Source organism: Acipenser ruthenus, chromosome 14 (genome assembly GCF_902713425.1).
Source record: "Acipenser ruthenus chromosome 14, fAciRut3.2 maternal haplotype, whole genome shotgun sequence".
NCBI lineage: Eukaryota > Metazoa > Chordata > Actinopteri > Acipenseriformes > Acipenseridae > Acipenser > Acipenser ruthenus.
In genome coordinates this window covers 15,679,853-15,701,447 of record NC_081202.1, presented here as the reverse complement: position 1 = coordinate 15,701,447, position 21,595 = coordinate 15,679,853, and the positions used below count along the sequence as shown (strand labels likewise).

The window sequence follows — 21,595 nt, the reverse complement described above, 5'->3', positions numbered from 1 at the left end:
TTGCCATCATGTCCTCACTGATTCATGTTATTTACAAGTAGCAAAATCGGTCACAAACTGAGTCACAAATGTTCCGTCTCTTTGATGACCAGTTAGTTTCAGGTTTCACTACTTTTCATCTTTGTCTTGACAAGACTACAGCATACAGGGCTGTATTTAACAGTCAAGGTCAGTTTTGAAAATAAGTTGAATGTTGACTTGTATTTCCTTGACTTTTTAGTAGTATAGTAGTATGTAGTATAGCAGCAAAGCAGAGCACAATTATTTAAAAAATAAATGTCATATATACTGTAGGAACTAAATCTATACATCCCTTAAATCAACGCAAGCAAGCCTTTGTCTGATTTTTTTTACCTCCCTTGTTTATTGTTAATTCATTCACATAACAATCTGTTCTTGAAGCAAAAAGCAGGAAAGTCAAAATGTTGCACAGACTTGGCCTCATTCAACATGTATCCTCCCAGATCAGATAAGTAATGTGTTGCAACATGTCATATACATTTAGCAGTATCTGGATCAGTGAAATTAGATTAATAATATGGAACTATTCAGGCTTTGTGAATTGAATTCTAAAACTTCAAAGCAGGCAAAATCTAAAACAAATTACAGATTAAACCACATAACATAACTTGTCCCAACATTATTAGATCATTGTCTCGTAAGGAGATTCATTTTCACTCTTTATTGGCTGGACATATTTATTTACAGGTTTGCTGTACATTATAATATCATAAAAACAATTTTTATACAAAAAAACATGCAGGTTTAGCAGCTTCTAATAATATTTGAACATAATGATATGCTCTTACGAATACATTTAAACATATATATGTTTGTTACTGCTTGTGTAATAATGACCTTTAAAATGCCTTTTTAATGCTGCTTTTGAACAACAGTTGTTAATCCTAATTTCAAATCAGGACCCCTACTGGCTTTAAATGAATGAAGGACCATCGAACCATTCCCCAGTACAGGGAGTGCATCACTGTTGTGATATACAATATGATGCATAATAATCATGGAGATGTTGTAGCAGAAGACATCAGATTTGTTTCTTGAAAAGGTGTGAATAAGGATTATTTTCTGTAGAAAATAAATATCTTGGTCAATAAATATGAAATGGTGTTCAATAAAAAAAAAGACTGCAGATGTTCTAGAGTGGAACTTGACTGACTGTAGTATAAGCTGTTCTGCAGTATTTAAATCAGTCAAGTCTGCTCCCAGTTCACATCCAATCCACCTGGTGGTAAAATTAGGAAACCGCAAAACCTCTACACCAATGATTTTTTTCTTTTGTTAGGAAAGATAAAGGGAGTAAAGACACATGGTAATATTAAACAATTGCATTGAGTTTGGTAGAAGAGACTAGTGTCATAACTATTCCTACTTCAGAAAATAATAATCTGTTTAAAAATGAGTTCAATATCTCAAAGGTTACTGTAGCTGGCCAAGGTTGCTCCCGGTAGCAGCAGCCTGTTTGCTTGAGAATAATCCCTCCCTGCAGTGAGACACTTATGATGCAACTTGCTAAATGATCTTCCTTAAGCATGTTCTGCTTTCACATTGTATAAGAAACTAAGCTTGTTCATCCTGGCATAAAAAAACAAGCTGGATTTACTGTACTTCAGTGGCCTGAGCATTAAGACTATCTTAACATCCCTACAGTACAATATGGTATTGCATTTTAAAGCCTAAGAGTTTAAAGGATAAACTGTCCCATGTATTAAAAATAATCATTCTGTTAAAATTAACTGTTTTTTTGTATTAATACAGGTAATACAATGTTGTTGACTTTCAACCAAGACAATTAAGGACTTCAGTATTACATGTCATATACTTTCATATATATGAAATTACATTGGCGCTTAAACTTACGATGTTATAGGCACTGTAATTGCATGTTGCTTATGTCAGAGACCAGAAGGTGTGAAAGCAGCTGAGCATCAGTTGTGAAAACAACATGGGCTGGTGTTTCATGCAGTGATGATGCTGGCCAAAGGCTCTTTTTGTTTAATCTGTGTTTGTTATCAAATAATACTTTTAGTTTATGCAGGATGCACCGGTATTATTTTTTAGAAAAAGACTCTAAAATTGCTTATCTTTAAAGCTCTCATTCAAATCAGCAAAGACATATAACAGAAACTCTGTTTCATATTACAGACAAATGTGTACATTTCTGATTTAAAAAAAAATCCTTTGCCATGTGCCATATCCTGAATAGCCTGAATGGAATGATCACACCAGCTTTGTATAGATTTTCTACTGCTAAGCAGGTGGATCTGTGGAGTATACAGTTGCATACAGTATGGACACTGGGTTTAAAAAGAAAACCCTTTAAATTAAAATATTAAAACATCCTTTATATTCCATTGTATTTTGCAACAAAATCCTTCCAATCTTCAATCCAAACCCTTCTTGCTATAGCTTTATATACAAAGTTTAACTAACAAAAGTACAGACTCCTCTTCAACAACTAAAATCGGAGGACAGTGCATACAGTGTATAGTGGGGGTTAGTCAGAACATTGACACCCTCCAATAATTTCAACAATATTCCCCTTGTATAGCAAAGCTGAATGTTGATGTTGAATTTTGATTCAACGTTTTAACCCAGGGGTAGAAATGGTTTTAACTATCTCCAGTTAAAAATCCAATGAAGTAGAAAAGGGTGCACAAAACAACAGCCTTCAAGTACTGAGCAATTAAAACTGACCTATTGAGAGAAAGATACCCCTCTGACTTGTGCAAAAAGCTTGCACATGGTATGGGCAGGGTGTACAATACATAGGATCCACTGTATAGTTTGAAGCTGATTGAAAGAAATGTGTTTTTATTCTTTCACTTATTTTTTTGTTTTATAATGTATGCAGAGGGGCACTGCTTCCAAGTTATTATATTCAGTGACACAGATAACAGCACTTAATTGAAACATAGTGATTTTGTGAGAATAAAGGCTCAGTGTCGAACACTACGTCTAGTCATATTTAACTGCCACGTGTCTTCCTGCATTATTAGTAGTCTAGTTTTGATCACCTAACCCATGCCACTAAAGGACTGTTAAACAGACTAAGCAAGTACTTAAGCCAAACCTTCACCATAGAAGACCCAAGCAGCAAGAACAGTACAGTGTATACCTAAACAGTGTCTCTTAGCTGGTGTCTGGAGACCCTGAGCAGAGAAACCCAGGAGGTGCTTTGCAGATTATTCCAATGTCTGGGGGGGAAAAAAATGAGATCCAGTACAATGTGTTGTAGAAAATCAGTACACATAAAAGGCCAAAAGCAAAAAAACATCTATACCAGCTAGTAATCAAATCCACTGGGATAATGAAATAGAACACAACAGATGCAATACTTTATTACTTTTTAATATACATTCCTCTCTTTATGAATATAATGCAAGTCAGTGGGTGCATCTATTGACACACATTTTTGTTGCTAAGAGACAAATGATACTGCCTAATGATGTTAAGGTCTAATTATGAGCAATCCATGATTTTGGATAAACCACGTAGCTATATTGATTTATATGCAACACATCATTTTACCTGTGTTATACAAGTTAATAAAATGCTTCGGGAAAACTGAAGCAGGTAACAAGTATCTACCGGACAGATTTTCTTTTCTTATGCTGTTATAAGTAGGGCTTCTAGTTTCCGATTCTTATTTTCCATCTCTCTCCCTCCCTTTAAACCTTAATTAATAGTTAAGCCGGGTGGATGCGCCCTATAGCCTGGAGATCTCCAGTTCGAATCCAGGCTATGTCATTGCAGACCGTGACCTAGAGTTCCCAGGGGGGGGCGCACAATTGGCCGAGCGCCACCCGGGTAGGGATGGCATAGGTCAGCAGGGCAATCCACGGTTCACTACGCACGAGTGACTCCTGTGGCTGATAGGGCGCCTGTGTGTCTGCTGTGGAGCCACTCAGATCTGTGTTGTCCTCCGGCTCTATAGGTCTGATGGCTTTGCTGTGGATCTGCAGTGTAAAAAAGACGGCTTGGCAGGGACACGTTTTGGAGGACGCGTGTGTCAGCCGCCGTTCCGAGTCACCAGGGAGTTGCAGCAGTGAACAGGGATTAATAAATACAATTGGCGATTCCAAATTGGGGAGAAAACTGGGGTAAAATCACTGGCAACGACTACATTTATATATATAAAAAAAATTGTTAAGCCATAACTGAATACCAGATTGTTTAAATTAGCGATGCACTACCAGAAACTAATGCAGTGAAAATTAATAAACTGAATTTGGCAAATAAAGGTTCAAGTACAATCAGGTGAGATCAATGCATGTCATTTGTTAACTCAATCAAGATATGAGGGTAAAAAGAAACAACTTCCTTTGGTAATTAGTGTTTGATTAAGAAAGCAAATCGGCTCAAAATATGTTTAAAGGGACATCATGTGATCAAAAATAAAACCCGAAAACTAGACGTCCTAGTTATAAAAAACAAAAATTACAAATTAGACAAACTTTTCATCCAGTGGCTGTATTCAAAACCATCTTCAATTCACCTTGACTGGAATATTTAAAAAGGACAACTCATTCTGATGGATTGATACTGAAAACTAATACTTTCTGATTTCACAGTTCTGTTACCCATCAGAAGATGCTAAGGCGGCCTGTCTATTTCTTTTGAAACATGCTCATTGAGGTTGAACTAACAGGTTTTGAAAATATATAAACCCCTGCTTAATGATTTCTAAGGAGACAGGGGCCAGAAGACATTCTAAGTGACTGACATCAGTACTGACAGGGCAGTTAGTCATGCCACATCGGAAATTTAATTTTAGAAAAATCTGCACAAACCATCTCATTTGGAACAGGTGAAATCTTAATGTTTCAACTGCCTATTTGCCCTGCATGAGAAAATGGCATGCGGCACCAAGTACAATAAATATATCAGAAAACAAATCATGCTTTTTCTAACATAATGGCAAAGCGCTGCACTATTTTTGCCTAAAGAGTGAATTTGACGATGATAAAAGTTTGGAGAAGATGGACAGACCGTTCATATGGGTCCATATTGCTTTAGTAAAAGAAGCAACTGACTGTGTAGGTATTACTAGAGGTAATATTAAGCCTATAGAATCGTAGGTCAACAGCAGCAGATATCTATATATCTATTATACACATCAGGAAACACAGGCCAGCACTAATGCATTAAAATGTACAGTAATTCAAACCTAATAGTCCTTTTAAAATTCAAGCTATTATTTTATTGTAGAAAAAAAAATCTAATTAAAAATGGCTACTGTAATACCTGTTTGTGCCTTAGTTATGACACAACAGTTGTAAAACAGGCCATAGGCCCTGTGGCAAAGTGCTTAACAATGTGCAGGTGATCAATAAACAGACATACGATTATAATCCAGGTGCAATGTTGTTTAATGGTTTGTAATCCAATTGCCTGATGGCGTAACAGTAACTAATAAACAATGGTAACAGTCAATACAGCGGTGTGTTGCTCTACTTAAATTCACGGTTGGTTCCCAAATAATAAAAAGTCCCGTTCTTATTCACCCACACGTAACAAACACAAACACAAGTCCACAGTGCGTGCTCTAGTGCTCGTTGTGAATATACAGTCCTTAATGAAACAAAGTGCAGTGATGTTGTCCGGGTTGGTGCTGGCCTTTGGCAACAGCTCCGAATCGTGTTAGCCGTCTAAACAATAACAAACAGTATTTTTAGACAAGACAAAACAAACAAAAAACACTCACGTTATATTTCACAGTAAGTAAACACAGGTTCTTCCGGGTTGTTTAACCAAAACGAAAGAACAAATTACGTCACTTCGACCCCTATTTGTACAGTCACATATGGCCCCTTGGTAAACTATTGCAGCCGCTCCTCCAATCCACGTCTGCCACATCATTTCCCTGCCGGGTCGATGAGTTAGTGCACCGAAGCTCCTCCCCCTTTCTAGATGACGACTTCCTTTTAACCCTGGGAATGAAATGTCAGGCCAACCAGTCCAGGGTACTCTCTTCCCGTTACTTAGCACTCTCACATGCTGGGAGGGAGAGTTACCATCAATAATCATTCTATTTCTGTCACAGGCCCTCTCAAACATATCCCAGAAAAGGCCAGTCATGCCAATCTGTTTGATTTCTCAACTGAGAAACAGAAAGTATTCAAAACATGGGAGAGACATGGGACTAGCCCTATTGGATTGACCACTTTCCCCGTATCGCCCAAAAGTAAGAGGGCAGGGGAGCAGACAAGTATCGCAGGACAAGGAAGAGACAGGAAACAGACAATGTTATCTTCTTCAAGAGCAAGCCACTGGGACCCCAAGCAAAGATGACCTACTTAGAACTTAATATTTGATAGAAATCATCCACCGGGAATTCTCAGCCCTGGTAATCTAGGTTTATCCTTAAGCAAAAAAGGTCTCATCTCTCCAATATTGCTTCAAATAAAAGGGAACTCCAGAAGACTAACCTAAATGCTCTCTTGACCTCCACTCTGTCAAAAAACACCTGAGTAGTGAGAAACTAAAAGGTCAGTGATCTGTTATTTCCTCTGGGAATTATCTAAATACCAGAGGATGTCAGGGCTCTGCAGGGCTGACTGGATTTTTTTTTTTAATCTTCTTCCGGTATTATGGTGTGCCCGTCTACATAGGTTTGAGGCTGGGCTCAAGGGTGCCTTGCGGTCTTGTGTTGTCATTTTCTTTATTTTCTATTCTAGCACAGCCTTAAGGTTATGGAATGTTCTGCCTGTTGTTCATGGGTCTCTGTGAAGCATCTCATGGTTATCGGAATACATTTTTTTTGTTTTGTTCTCTTGTAATTATTGATCTAATTTAGCATTGTAACACTATTTTGAACTGCATCTTGATCCATGCTTTATCTTTATGGGTTGTCCTTTTATTCCCTGTAGGCCTCTTTGTGTGTGATAGAAATGTACGTACCTGTGAGTTAGAAAAGAAAAAAGAAAAAAAAGACACTGACTGCTCAGTTTTCAACTCATACTGGAAACTTCTCAGTTTTAAAAAAAAGTCACCAGGATGTGATGACAAACAGAAAAATGAAATCCAAAGTGAATCTACACAGCAGAAGAATATCCAAGTTAAGATAACTGATATTTTATACCTGTACCAAATTCCTCTTTAATAAGCCAACAACAAAGAAGGGCTGGTTAGCCAATTACCTTCTAGTGTTTTTTAACAGCAATTTCCCACAGCACAGGAATGATAACAATGCTATAGTCACTTAGTGAAATAATGATGAACATAGCAGCTTTGGATATTGTATTGCTTATACAGAGAAATGCAATGCCAAATTGGAAATCCATGACTGACGTTATCACTGTTTCTTAATTGTTTTATTTATGTATTTCTGGGTGATTTATGACTTTAATTATCTTCTGAAATTCAATTATATTCGGGTTTAGATACAGTGTTGGATTTCACAGTCTACCCTGACAGGATATCACAACAGAGCTATATATATATATATATATATATATATATATATATATATATATATATATATATATATATATATACCCCAATGCCACCTGCTGGACATTTGAAACATAATTGAAATAAATAACTATAAAATGTCAGATATCAGACATGGTTTCTGTTACCGTATGTGAATTATTAGAGGCAGTGCATTTGCTAACAAATCACCTAATTTAGTCCTTATATTAACTGGTTGCATTCTGAGTCAGATGTGTCTGGGACTGTGTTGAACACAGCTCCGCTGGTCGCTGACCAAGGTCCTGAAAACTCTTCCAGTTTTGCACTCTATTTGCACTTACTTCACACTCTGCTGAGGCTGACCAGAAGGATACTGAACCCAAGAGTATGAGTCAGATACTCTAGACCCTCATCACAGTACAAGTTGAACACTGACGATAAAATTGGTGGGCAAACCTGCTTATTCAATTGATTAACTATTAAGCCTCTGTCATTCCTGGTTTACATATCCAGTGTGATTTTGTTTTTCGTTATACATGGGGAGTCCAGAGAGTCATTTAGTTCATTATTCAAGTTTAATATTGACGACACATTTGTCAACAGGCATCAGCTTCTATTCTTTTTATATGCCTTGATATTAATACAAAAAATGCTTGGCACAGTAGTAATGCTGTACAATATAATTCCATGCCAATGCGTACTATATTACTGCATTTGTCTGTATTTGATCCAGAAAAAAAATATTTACGGTGGCTTTAAGAACTAAATAATGTATTTCGTGCTTGTGTCTGGAGGGACTCTGCGTATGATGCAGACAGATTTAGTTTCAGCACTGCCATCCAAACACACCCCTGTGCTAGAGAACCGTTTTTGCAATAATACTATCAAGTCGGTATAATGTTTCCTCTCAGCGCCCTGTGATTGGAAATTCATACTAACAGGGACGTGCGTGCGGACAGCAGATTGGAGATGACATGAATCTGCATGTACAATGAGAAACTTAATCCAATCAATTTCAATTTGACAGGGGAGTGACAAGGGGATGGAAATTATTAAATCTGTCAGCAGGAATAAATAAAGGAATGTAATGTGGAAACCTAAATGGACAATAAGGCAGTTAAATGGCATGACGTGGCGTAAATATCAGCGGCAATACTAGAGGCACTGAACATAAAACTCAATTACTCTCTCTTATAAATAATTTCCAGGCCCTGATACATATGTCAATTCTGAAAGACGGGCAGAAACAACATGGACAGCATTGAGCACACTGGAATCAATTTAAGCATAACTTTCTAAATTCAGCATATTTTCACATTGCCACAGGTTCTTACACTTTGCATGGCAATTACGTTTGCTGAAAATGTTTTTAAAAACAGTTTGTCAAGATTAAGTAAAAACTAAAATGAGACATCTAAGGGATTCTATAGTCTCATACATTGATCCTAGATTTTAAAAGGAAGATTTGATTTTTAAGAAACACTTATCAGCACACAAGTCAAGCTGTAAGTCAATGTATTTATGAGAATATTTAACCTATTAATTCCTTTAACCAGTGCTTGTGGGATGGCAGTAGGCTATGTTTAAAATAAATAAGCCATTATTATAGCATCCATATCCTGCAATACTCAGACCAAATGTGGCTTCAATAAAGTTTCTATTCACACTTGTATTTGTGATTATAATTCACCTTACTATTGTATTGTTTTAATTTCTAAACATGTTAAAATTCACATATACATTTATTACTTTTAAATGATCAAAACTGTAGCAGTTTTAACTGATGCCTTGAAACTCAGCCAAGCACAAAATCTGCACATGTTTGAGATTGAGAATGCTGTTTTTTTTTTATTTCCAAAAATACATTTTTAAAATGTGTTTAAACTTGATTATGCGACTAAAAAAAAGGCCTTACCTCATGAATTTCACTTTTAATTCAATTGAAAACAGATATGTTATTCATCACAGGGCTTTAATAGAACAGGACTTAAAAGTGCATTCATCAGAGAGCCTGCATAAATGTAAAGGAATCTAAAGTAGACATTTAACAAATACTGAACCGGGGCTTAATATATAACACTCTGTAGAAAAAGATTACACTGTAATTGAAAATGGGTAAAAAGCAGACTAACAGAAAACAAGCTAGGGAAGTGAAAGAAAAAAAGTGACAGTGACATATGGTAGAAGGAAGGAAAACAATGAAAAGAAAAAAATAGAGAAATAAACTGCATTCAACAGGACTGAGGAAAAAATTAGAAAACAGAAATAGAAAGCAAAACATTGCTAAGAATATGGGGCTTGTAGTTATTCCTGAGTTAAATTCTTTTGGTATGTTAAAAGCTTGCAGGTTGGATCTGTCCAAGTAGTAGTTGAAGAGGTTAAGCAATCACTAACAGCCTTTTTAGAAACCACTGCATGCAGAGGCGAATGCGAAGCACAACAGCTATTTAGCAGCTAATTCAGAGTGATGACTACCAAACTTGAAAATGAGGATCTCAGGAAACTTTTCCTCCAAACCCACAAAAATTAACCCAGGATTCCAATCAAACGACAGCGAGCTGTCAAAACACCAGCATCTCCTATATGGCATTAAAGCGTCTAACTTATGGTGTAGAAAAATAATAATTATTATTTATTTCTTAGTAGACGCCTTTACCCAGGGCGATTTACAGTTGTATACAAAATAATGTGAGGTAAGGAACTGAATACTGGAGTTCAATGACTTGAAAGTGGAAAAACACTACCTGTGCTAAAATGTCTGTTTTGTGACAGAACAGGAAATTGCTTCTACATGGTTTGGAGTTGAAAAAGTACCATGAAATACATTTGTGGTTTACACATGAAGAATATGAGGCTGTGTGGTCCAGTGGTTAAAGAAAAGGGCTTGTAACCAGGAGGTCCCCGGTTCAAATCCCACCTCAACCACTGACTCATTGTGTGACCCTGAGCAAGTCACTTAACCTCCTTGTGCTCCGTCTTTCAGGTGAGACGTAATTGTAAGTGACTCTGCAGCTGATGCATAGTTCACACACCCTAGTCTCTGTAAGTCGCCTTGGATAAAGGCATCTGCTAAATAAACAAATAATAATAATAAAAATGTACAAAGGTTGCAAGACATTAGGGAGTTACCGGACTAAAAGAGCAGACAAGCTTTTTGGCATGTGGGCTTTGTGATAGCTTGGTATAAATACTGGGAGCTTAGAAATGCTTATTTTAGACACGCTACTGAACAACTTCCAGTCCCTCTCTGACTACCGAAGAGGTTATGGACATGCGACTCCCAGTAGGACAGGTAACCTGGCCAGTTATTTAACTGCTGTTATGCTCGTAGCTACATTGCATGTCAAATGTCAATGTGTTCTTTTTGCATGTGATCTTTGGAATCAATAAATACAATGCTCTAATGTCTAATCATGAGTCATTCTCGTCTTATTATACATTACTAATTACAATTGATAATGATAATAACAGAATCAATGTCTCCTTGTGGCATTTTGTGTTTCAAGAAACCCAATCAACTATATTTCCATACTTGCTATAGTTACTGGTAGTATAATGGTAGTATAGTATAATTGTAATTTTTCTAGTGGAAGTGAATCTCTGGTCACCTGACATCAGAGCTGAAAAAAAAGAATGAAACTTTTGCATTCCTGAAAAGAATGTTGATACTTTGTGTTGATAGTGTGGCTCCAATCCTCTGTCCATTGTACTGGTTCTGTGTTAACCCAAATCAAAATGTGACAGACATGGGGACCTGGCAGTAGCTTTGGGCTAGACATCAAAAGCCATAAAAAAGTACAGAAACTGGACACCCTCGATTTAAACAATCTTCAGTTCAACTGCCCTTACATTGTCTGCTCTCAAATGTGCAATAACATTCAGCAGATCTGTGACAACATTACAATCATAACTTATAAGGGCTGTGTATTAAATGTAAGTGAATGACAAGGAAAACAAATAAATAATCTTAAAACGATAATAATCTACTGCACAGCAGACAATATCTTTCCTTTGAAACAGCAACAGTAACTGTGCTCCCTTCAGCTGCAGTGGCTTAGGTGGATTTAGTTATGGAGCTGTCAGTCTCTCGTCTGTCACAAACACTACAGACAATACCACATTGTATCTAGGACAATGCATTTAATGCTCATAATCAGCCAGATCTATACGAGTGGTACAGTTTTCCATCATGGTGCAGTTGCTACCAATAAAACAAACTCAATCTTTTGGTTAAATGAACCTTCCACTAGACACAGCTGCCTGTTTTGATTGGAAACTGTAGCGGTAAACTGCCCCCCCCCCCCCCCCCAAACACCTGTCTAAAATGCCTCAAACTCCACCATGTTTCTATCTTCAGCCAAACCCGTTCTCTCCTGAAAATGCTGCCACACAACCTATTTGGTACATCTGCAAACCACTAGGGAAAAACACGATTGGCAATTTAACCCTAACCCTAACCCTAACCCTAACCCTAACCTTGAGCGAAAAATCAATGCTTAGCAAAAGATACACCAGCCACTGTATAAGACCAACTACTGTTCAGTTATTATTATTATTATTATTATTATTTCTTAGCAGACACCCTTATCCAGGGCGACTTACAGTCGTAAACAAAAATACATTTCAAGAATCACAGAACAAGTATTAATACAATTAAGAGCAAGATAAAATACAATGACTTTGGTTCTAGCAAGTACAAGTATATGACAATATGATTCAATAACGGAGCAGATAACAGTGTCAGTGATAGTTACATCAGGATATAATTAAATTAGATTAAATGACACTTGACAGATTACAGTACTCTAAAGTACAGGATTAAATGCAGTAAAATAGGGAGCAGATAAGAGCAAGTAAAGCACAGAGTAAAGAGGAGTTCTACAGGTGCTGTCTGAAGAGGTGAGTCTTGAGGAGGCACCGGAAGATGGTCAGGGACTGGGCAGTCCTGACATCTGTAGGAAGGTCATTCCACCACTGCGGTGCGAGGGTGGAGATACAAGCAACATCCACCAAAAAAGAACAAAAAGCTAAAAAGCCCTTCCTGAATATGCATTACAAGTAAACATAATAATAATAATAATAATAATAATAATAATAATAATAATAATGCCACATAACATAAAATTGTTAAGGATGATAAAAGGCCCATCAAGGATGGTCATGTCTAGTACTGTACACCAATCCCCACAGGGAAATTCCTCCTTAAATGACCCTGATTTTTCTAAAGGCTTTACAGTAGACAAATTCATACATACTCGGAAAATAAAGTGCTTCCCAGTATAAATACAGTTCACTTTCCCTGAAACAAGCATGCATTAACAAAGGGCTAATATGTTTAAATGGCTTTACGTCAACCACCACATGGAGATGGGTTGTGTTTGGGAATGAGTATTCGTGCTTCTGGGGGTGCTCGGGATAATTACAGTAGCTTCAAATGCACTGCACAGAAGGAGATACCATGTTTGCGTTCCGGTATCTGTGGCCCCACTCTGTCCTGCACCTTTGTCCTCAAGCATTTTCCTTTGAGATTGAAAACAGACAATATTTCAAGACAGCTGCTGCAGTACCTGTGTCCTGGCAGACAACCAGCACCACATTAATAAGAGAAAATCACCTAGAGCCCATATCATAACACAGGCCGGTGTAGTCTCGCCACTCAATAGTGCATATTAATATGGGGAGATTCTTAATGCGCTCAAATGTCAGTCTTCATCTCTCATTTAATTCAATTTACCAACAGGAACCTAAGAGAGAACTGGGCTGGTGTGTGTGTGTGGGGGGGGGGCATGCTCACATCTCAGATGTGCCCAAAGGAAATCTTTGGTCTTTTCTTAAATACCATTTGTGCTGAAGCACAAGCATCTGTGTAAATGTTATTAAGGTCTCCAGTAGTATCCTAAAAGTCAAACGCAAAATGTAAAGATATACAATATCTGCCTGAGGGGAAAATATTTAATTTCAATCTCCACAGCAAGAAAATTAATTTAGTAGTAACATGCTGAAGATTGAACACACACAATTTTTTTTTTTTTTTTTTTTTTTTTTAACCTCTTATTGATGGCTTTCCAGTTTTGGAAACCTGTTAACATACAGCTATTCTAATGAAGACATTCCAGTGCAGTATGCAAAGTGGGATAACAAAGATTTATATTTTCAAAACAACGTGTCAAAACGAAGATTTATATTTTCTAATGCAAAATGTTCTAGAACATATTGATTTTCTTCTCTTTCCAGTTTAACAAGGTTTTCCAATAAAAAATGCCCCCTCCACCCTTCCATTTTAGTATTTTTTTAATTTACGATAATCTGAGATGAGCTTGGCTTCTAATGCCTCTTTATTGAGGTGAATCCAAGTTAAGTCAGACTGAAAAATAAATTAATGATATGGTGCTTTTCTAATATAGAGAGGTACATTTTCTAGATTGATGTTTCTTAAAGTCAAGGATGTTTTTGAGAACTCAAAGTAATCGTTGATATGGAAGATTAGCTGAAGATCATATTACAGTATTGCTTGTGATTACTATAGGGTAGTGATACTTAAAGGCTTTAGACATCTATACCCTAAGACAATAGTCCAGTGGGCTGTACTGGCCACTGGTAGAAAATCCTCTGGCAAACGCATGAACTGGCAGATAATTTAATCGCGGTACTGTAGATCAAAACATTTCTCTTTTTGTGTGTTTCCAACATTGTTCCTCCAGTACTTTTGGGGAATTCACAGACCATTTGATGTAATTAACTCAAATCCATCCTGTGCTGAAAGCATTGAATGGCAGCCTACAAGCTGAAAATACAAGTGCAATATTCCCTGCAGCTAGACAAGCACACAGCACAAACTTTAATTTGTTAAAGCTGATACGCTACATACAGGACTTGTATTGCCAACGGAGGAAAGAGGAATGCATACAAACATTGCAGGTACTGTATCTAGTACTCTGCGTTCTGAAATGCCAATACAGTTGATGATGTACAGTACATGCCATTCAAGCTGTAACAGATGGTGGTTTCCTTTATATTACCTCCATGTGCGCATTGTGTTATGACAAAGTAATTTTAAAATCTTCACAGATGGAGGATTGAAGTCCTGAAGAAAAACAGGGTTCAGCCTCACTGAATTAGTTGGCAGGCTATCAGTCCTATTCATTATTCTAAGTTGAACAGCATGCTTTGGTGCTCAGTGAAACAGGCACCACTAGAGAAACTCACCTGCAAGCTGGCATATATGTCTAGGTTAATAAGGTAAGTGCATTACAATGGCTCATGAAATGTACCTGGGTACAACCAAGAAGTGAATTCTATAGCAGCACAACGCACACCTCTGTGCATCAAACACAATAAAAGGCATCTGCCTGGTGTGTGTACCTCTATGAAGTGGTTAATGTGTTTCTTTCTCTCCAACAAAATGACAATGGTTTAGATGAATACAACACAGAACAAAATATCTTGGTGTATATTGTAAACACAACCGTACACACATTCCATTGGCAATAACACTCGGCATAAATACAACATAAAATAATAAAAAAAAGGATTCAGTGTGTAATATTGCTCATACTAGTGTTTGTTTTAAAAGTCTGAGCAACCCAACAAACACAAGAGGTTTCACCCTTTTGTCCGCACTCTTCATGGCTGAGCTTCAGTGGGCGATATGGGCCTGCCATGCGATTAGACAGCCAATAGCCACGGACCTAATTAAGCCTGTATCTCTTTAAAAGATGCAACGGGTTCTGGATCACTTGAAAAGAACACCTTAACATTTTAATGAGAAGCTTTATTCTGCATCAACCAACTATACAAAAAGAAGGAGATGTTAATAGTGAGACCAATGAATAATGCAGAGGAGCTTGATGTGTAAAGGGAGATGCATTCTAATTTAGGAATTAATGGCAAAATAAAGGTGAATTTGTGGCTTCATTGGCAAAAGCTTTTAACTTTTTTATTATCAGATTATGTGATACATAATGGAAAACCAATTGGTAGGTGTTATATACAGCCAGTTCTTTGATTTACGTGATACATATTTTATCACAAGGCAATGAGCATCACAAAGCAGGGTGCAAACGTTGCACAACCAATGTTAGAAAATATTTAAATAAATGTCCTTACAATATCCTAAATGTCTAACTTTTGTGAATGCTTGGGTTACAAGCAAGTCTGGGGAAATGCAATATGATTCTTGAAGGCTATTTCAACAAGGCTACTAAATGCAATGACTGTTGCAAGTTAGTATATTGGATATGCAACAATAACATATGCATAATACTCTCATCTCAACAGTCCCTTGACATGTTTTATAAATGAAAAAGTTTAATTGTAATAAATAAAATCCCTTTTCAGCAGTGAGGAGCATCAGGATAACACAATTCTCCATTCTTTTCATTATCTTCAAATAAACCAAACCATTCTTCACAGCAAAATAAAATTAAAACAATCTGCTTTCTCTTCTTAAAATTCTGCCACAGGATAATATTTCTTACTAAGAGACGCAATAAAACACGCTTTAGGGCAGCCTAAAGTAAGAAGCTTAAGATTTAAATCAGATTGCTGTATTCATAGCCTACAGATCTTCAAACAAACTTGGCAGTGCCTGCTACAATATTAATGTCCAAATTCATTTTATAGAAATCATGTTTATTAAAAAGAGTTGAGCATCACTAAAGAAAACAATCACACAATGGAAATTAATTCCAAGATGTTCTACAATATAAAAAATAGACCTAAAAACTCAGTCTTCATAATAGCGATCTTTTGTAAAACATGACCTGGGTGTCAGTCTATAAGCTGACATGCTCTGCTAAACAGGCTTTGAAATTTACTAAGCATATTGAGTGAGGATTCCAAATGGACAAAAGCTGGTGCCACAATCCCAGAACCCTTGCTTCAAGCACTATTGTTCAGTAGCTCCTCTGGTCAGCCCCCCTGCCCCTCCAAAGTACAATATCCCACCCCACCACCACCACCACTACCACCACCTTCAAGGAACCCCCAGTTCTTTGAAGGTTAGAGATTAGGAATTATGATGAAAGCACTTAACAAAAGGCAATGTCAATCCACAAGCATAATACATTTCAAAAGCCATATTGTGTGCTTCAAACTAGATTGTGTCACAGAAATTAAGACTAAAATACCTTCAAGTGCCAAGTGAATAAATATACCTTGCAGAACCATACATTCATTATTTAATCTTGGAAAAAAAAAATAGTCGACTGAGACCAATTGCTGAGGCAATGCTGGAAAGAAGTAACTTCCAGACACAAGTGAGGCCTATGGTAAAAGGCAACTTGAGAATCTGGGATGAAGGGATCCTTGCTCAGCTGAAAGCATGGCATGCATTGTTTCAATGTATTTCTGTTCTGGAATGCATGTGATGCATGTCCAGGGCTTTCTAGAAGCAAGTTGAAAACTCCCTATTGAAACCTTGCAGAATCACAAATCCCAATTATCCTTACATTAGTCCCCTTAACTAGATTGTATGCAATCACATATGCCAATTGTTGCTACAGTCTTTCAAAACACAATAGAAAAATAATCAAACCAACCAAACACATTGTGGTTAGAGCTGCAATGATCTTTGCACATCCAGAAGCCTGAGCTAAATGAAATTAAGCAACCAGCAATAAATAAAAACAACTGCTTTAAAATTCCCACAGGAGCCTCCGTGAACTCCATTTTCAAAATGCCAAGATAATTGGAAAAACGAGCACAGGACTACCTTTGCCTCTGAAATAGAGCTAAGCTGCCTTGCTGGACAATCAATCATTCTGACAGATATAAATACCAACATTTACTTTGGCCTGCAAACTTAGGACTTCCCTAAATATATTTCCTTTGGAACTACAAAACTGGGACTGTTATTCTTAGTTTAGAAGTCAAAATCCTCTTATTACCAAGTACGGTAAGAAATATTAGTCTACAGAAATATTTGAATGGCTCCTAACAGGAGTTGGGATTTGCTGAGGTTGAGAGTAAATAGAATATTTAGTTTGACTGCTAAAAGTGACACGACATAATAGCTTAACATTCTTTCAATTTGGCCAGTAACAACATTGCTAAAGCATGTGAATGTTAACAGTGCATCACATATCTAACTGGCATATCCTCAGTATAGTAGCCAAATGTATGTACTGTAGCAATATGCAGTGCAGTAAAAAGAATTCGCAACATAGTATAAGCATTGCATACTAACAGAATTCCAAGGAAACAGCCTTGTCTCCCCTTCAGTAAGCAAGAATGTAGACAATTTGATTTACACAGCTGCATTTTTTATTTATTTACTTTTTTATTAGGAGTGCCCCCAATTTTCTCTCCTTTAGAATGTTCAATTATGTTTCCTTACTGCAGCAATTCCCCACACAGCTCATGAGAACTGAAGATTCAGTTGGCGTCCTCTGATCCCATGTCAAAGCCAGCTTTCTCTTTTACACCCAGGAACTCAATGCCAACGAGCCTCTGGAGGACAAGGGCCAACCCTGCAGGTGTCCGCCACAGCTCACTAGGCACATGGTCAGTAGTGTCCACTGTGGTGTGATGAGGAGAAACAGACCCTACTGGTTTTACCTCCCTAACCCGCCTGAGTTTTGAGACCATCAGAAAATTCAACAACACAGCAGTATCCTTTTACCATCTCTCTAGCAACCAAATTTAACAAAAAACAGCAATGATGTGCAGTTTAATGGTTTTCCTTTGTTGGGCTGTGCATACTTTAATATATACTGCGATGGAGGCTGAAGCTGGATCTTGGTGTGAGTTTGTGTACTCATTATAAATTCAAGTCTGTTTTCATCCTTTCGGATCTCGAAAGATGTTTTTTTTAGTTGTTGGACACCGTCGCGCCCAAATCATGCCAGATTAAGTTGAAGATCGAACCAGACTTTACGCACCAATCCGACCACGGTGTCAGGGGACAGCCTCAGGTTTCCTGCAGACGCCTCAAATCCAGGCCGGTAATTCGGGGGGTGGTGTCTGGCCTTGTCTTTACCTGCTTTTCTAAGTTTTCCTGACTGACAGGAATATGTTCTTGAGGGTTTTAAACTTGCTGTCAGCAGAGATGTTAAAACTTCTACTGTTAAAATATCTATTTAGTCCAGCTCTCAGCGATATAAAACTGGAGACTGACTACCCAGTTGAACTTCTTGCACTGGCATAAAATTGACTTAATGTTGTTGAGATTGTTTTTTTACTTATTTCCTTAAAATGAATATGCACATTTGTTTCTTTAAAACCAGTACATTAACGACCCATGCTGTAGTTTTTTGTGTTTTTTTTTCAAATCTTTGATTTCTTTCAATTCATTTAGCTGTTCCTCATCTACTGTTATGTGTCTAGTCTTGACAGTTGCTGGTGCACTTATTTTATTTTCTATTTTTTTTTTTCAGGTGGTCTGCTGTTCAGGTGGTCTGCTGTCTTCACTCAAAGTTGGTGTTGTACCAGTTATCTGGAGTTTCATCCCCAAATATATTAAAGGAAATAGGTGGAATGTCACTCACTTTTGGTTGTAAACAAACAACTTTAAAAAAGCACTAACATTTCTTGTTAAACCATGTATATCTTGTCTGAGCAGTCTTAGGTTACACATTTTACACTTTATTATGGGCACTTGCTAGCAATAAAAAGAAAACAAAAAAAAAACCACACACCAATGAATACAATACAGAATGCTATAACCCAAAGCACCATCTCCAAAAAGGCTTGCAAAATGGCTTACTACTAATACACTGTATTTACCAGGGCCAAAAAAGCACAAGAAAGAAAGAATATAAGACAAAATAACTGGTATTACAGAGCCACAGAAAATTCATTTTTCTATATGTCACCACTTGGGTAATTGGCTTATAAATCTATCATGGGAAAGCAGCTTGGCATGTCATCTATTTTTGAGCCAGGAACCTGGATGAAACAGAACGTCACACAGCAGCAAAGACCCCCATACCTTACATTTTCATCTTTGATCTAAAGAGTTAGTAACGGAACAGATGAAGAGTCCACTCTGAGTGAAGCCTACTTAGGTTGCTATAGTAACCACTCATTCCAACATGATGCGCCTACCGGCCAAAAATCCTAGACAGCCTTCAGGGAGGGTTTCTAGTTTAGGTGGATTCAAGTTCAAGTTGAGCTTGTGGTTTCTTTCTTTTGAATTTCTACTGTGCTTGCTGCTTTTTTTTTAAGCATTCCAAACTCTATTATATGGATTTTCACAAAACATGGAATCTCCCCATTAAACAATTATTATAGCAAGCTGCATGCTTAAAAGTGCTTACTGCAGACAAGATACAATCTATCTGTAAAAAAAAATATGTAGAATTCACATCTTTGGTCTAATGTCTTGGAGTAGAATGTTTGATTATTAAATTAAATGTGTCTTACATACATGCAAACAAAACAAATAGACACATGTGTGAAACATGTTGTACTTAAGTCATTTTTACAAAGTTTCTTTTTAAATGCAATTAGTGTTCATCAATGCAGGTGGCAATTAGCATTCACTCTTTAAACTGGTTCGATTCAGTACACGGACAGAAACGCACTAGAAATGGTTCCAGTTTAAAACTAGTGAGCCAATTGGTTTGAAGCTCAGGAGGTTGATGTCTTTGAATTTGCTCCATCTCCATATATATATATATAATTATTTTTGTTATTTTTTTTATTTTTTGAGGTGACAGAAACATAAATAGAATGCATAACAAATCAATTTGACAAGGACCATTGCTTGCTTGAAACAAAAGTTAACAATTGAGATAAAATGGCAACTTTTTCCTTATATATTTTTAGCCTCAAGGCCAGCTTGGGGCATTTGCCCTTTTCTTGCCCTTAGTCTCTACAGAATGTCACATTATGCTACAGTACCAGGGGTCCGTGCTCATAACCTACAACAAAATATTACTAACTCACAAAATACCATTATGACCATTTTGGTTGATCTTCTGGACCAAGTCACAGTACTTCAAGGACTAACAAATTGAAATTACTTGATCCAGAATTCAGTTATCCGTCAAAGATAATGCAAATTCTCCATGTCCATAGCTCAAATTACCATGCATCCTTTGCCTTTGAAACACAAAATGACAGTAAACCAATTAGCTTATACACAAGGGTAAAATAAAAATATCATGTATCACTGACTCTAAAATATTAACAGGGTTACTGTACCAATGTTTTATTTTAGAGGCATGACAGGCTTCTTGTCTCAGTAAGACACAAAGCAAAGCAGCATACAAAGAATGTAAAAGGATCTGCTTGAAAGTGAATTATTAACACACAGACATAGCAATAAAGCATTGCAAAACCCAACCACTTACCACCTTGTAGACTACCAACCAATAAATGTGTGATGATATTTCCACTTAATTAAAAAAACCAAACTGCACACTTTTAATCTACCTATTTGTACTATTGCCAATGCTATTACTGATAGGATACAATAATAACAAATTATCCTAAATTAGACTTAAGAGCATAAATCAATATTCAACTCAGCTTTAGAGGGACATTTGTTTTAGCGAGATGTGTGCCTCCCAGCTCAGGCAATTTAACAGAGCTTGGTCAAGCCTAACCTTTTCCCATGATTTAAATAACTAATCTAAAGAGACTAGATACTGGCACAGTTGAGAGAACTGAGTGGAATTGTTGATTCATGCCATGTCTTTTCCATTGAGTGCTGGGTTCTAGTGTCACAAGTAAAATAAAGTGAATAATGGTCCATATCACCAAACTGCTAAATTATTGCTCATGCAGTATGGTTGTGGGTTGAAATTCATCCTTATGTTTCAAAAGTTGTGAGGGGAAACCTGGATCTTGTAAAATACTGTACCAGGTTGGTGAACTAACAGAGGGTTTCAGAATCTGCGCTATTAATCCCCAGTCTTTTATGAAGATTTAAATGCATGATATAAAATGGTAAGTTAAATATTAAAAAGAAAAAAAGAAATTAGAAACAGTCATAGGAAAGAAACTGCCTCTGATTGGGTTACACACCTTTTTTTAAAAATGTGTTTATTATTTTTTATGAAGCTGTACAGTACCAGGCCTCAACTCACATCAGTGAACTCAAAACAGAGCTATGCTGGATGGCTGTAATAATTCCATAGAAGTAGCATAAACATTTGGAACAGAAAGAACTGTTACATTATTTAACTGCTTGCAATCTTTTTTTTTTAAATCAAAAGGG

The 21,595-nt window shown here is 36.9% G+C and overlaps 1 protein-coding gene across 1 annotated transcript in view; it reads right to left on the bottom strand.

The window, feature by feature from the left end:
• The window catches only part of LOC117419781 (plexin-A4), a 248,524-nt gene that overhangs the window by 132,155 nt on the left and 94,774 nt on the right, over nucleotides 1-21,595 (bottom strand). The gene's annotated exons all lie outside the window — the stretch shown is intronic.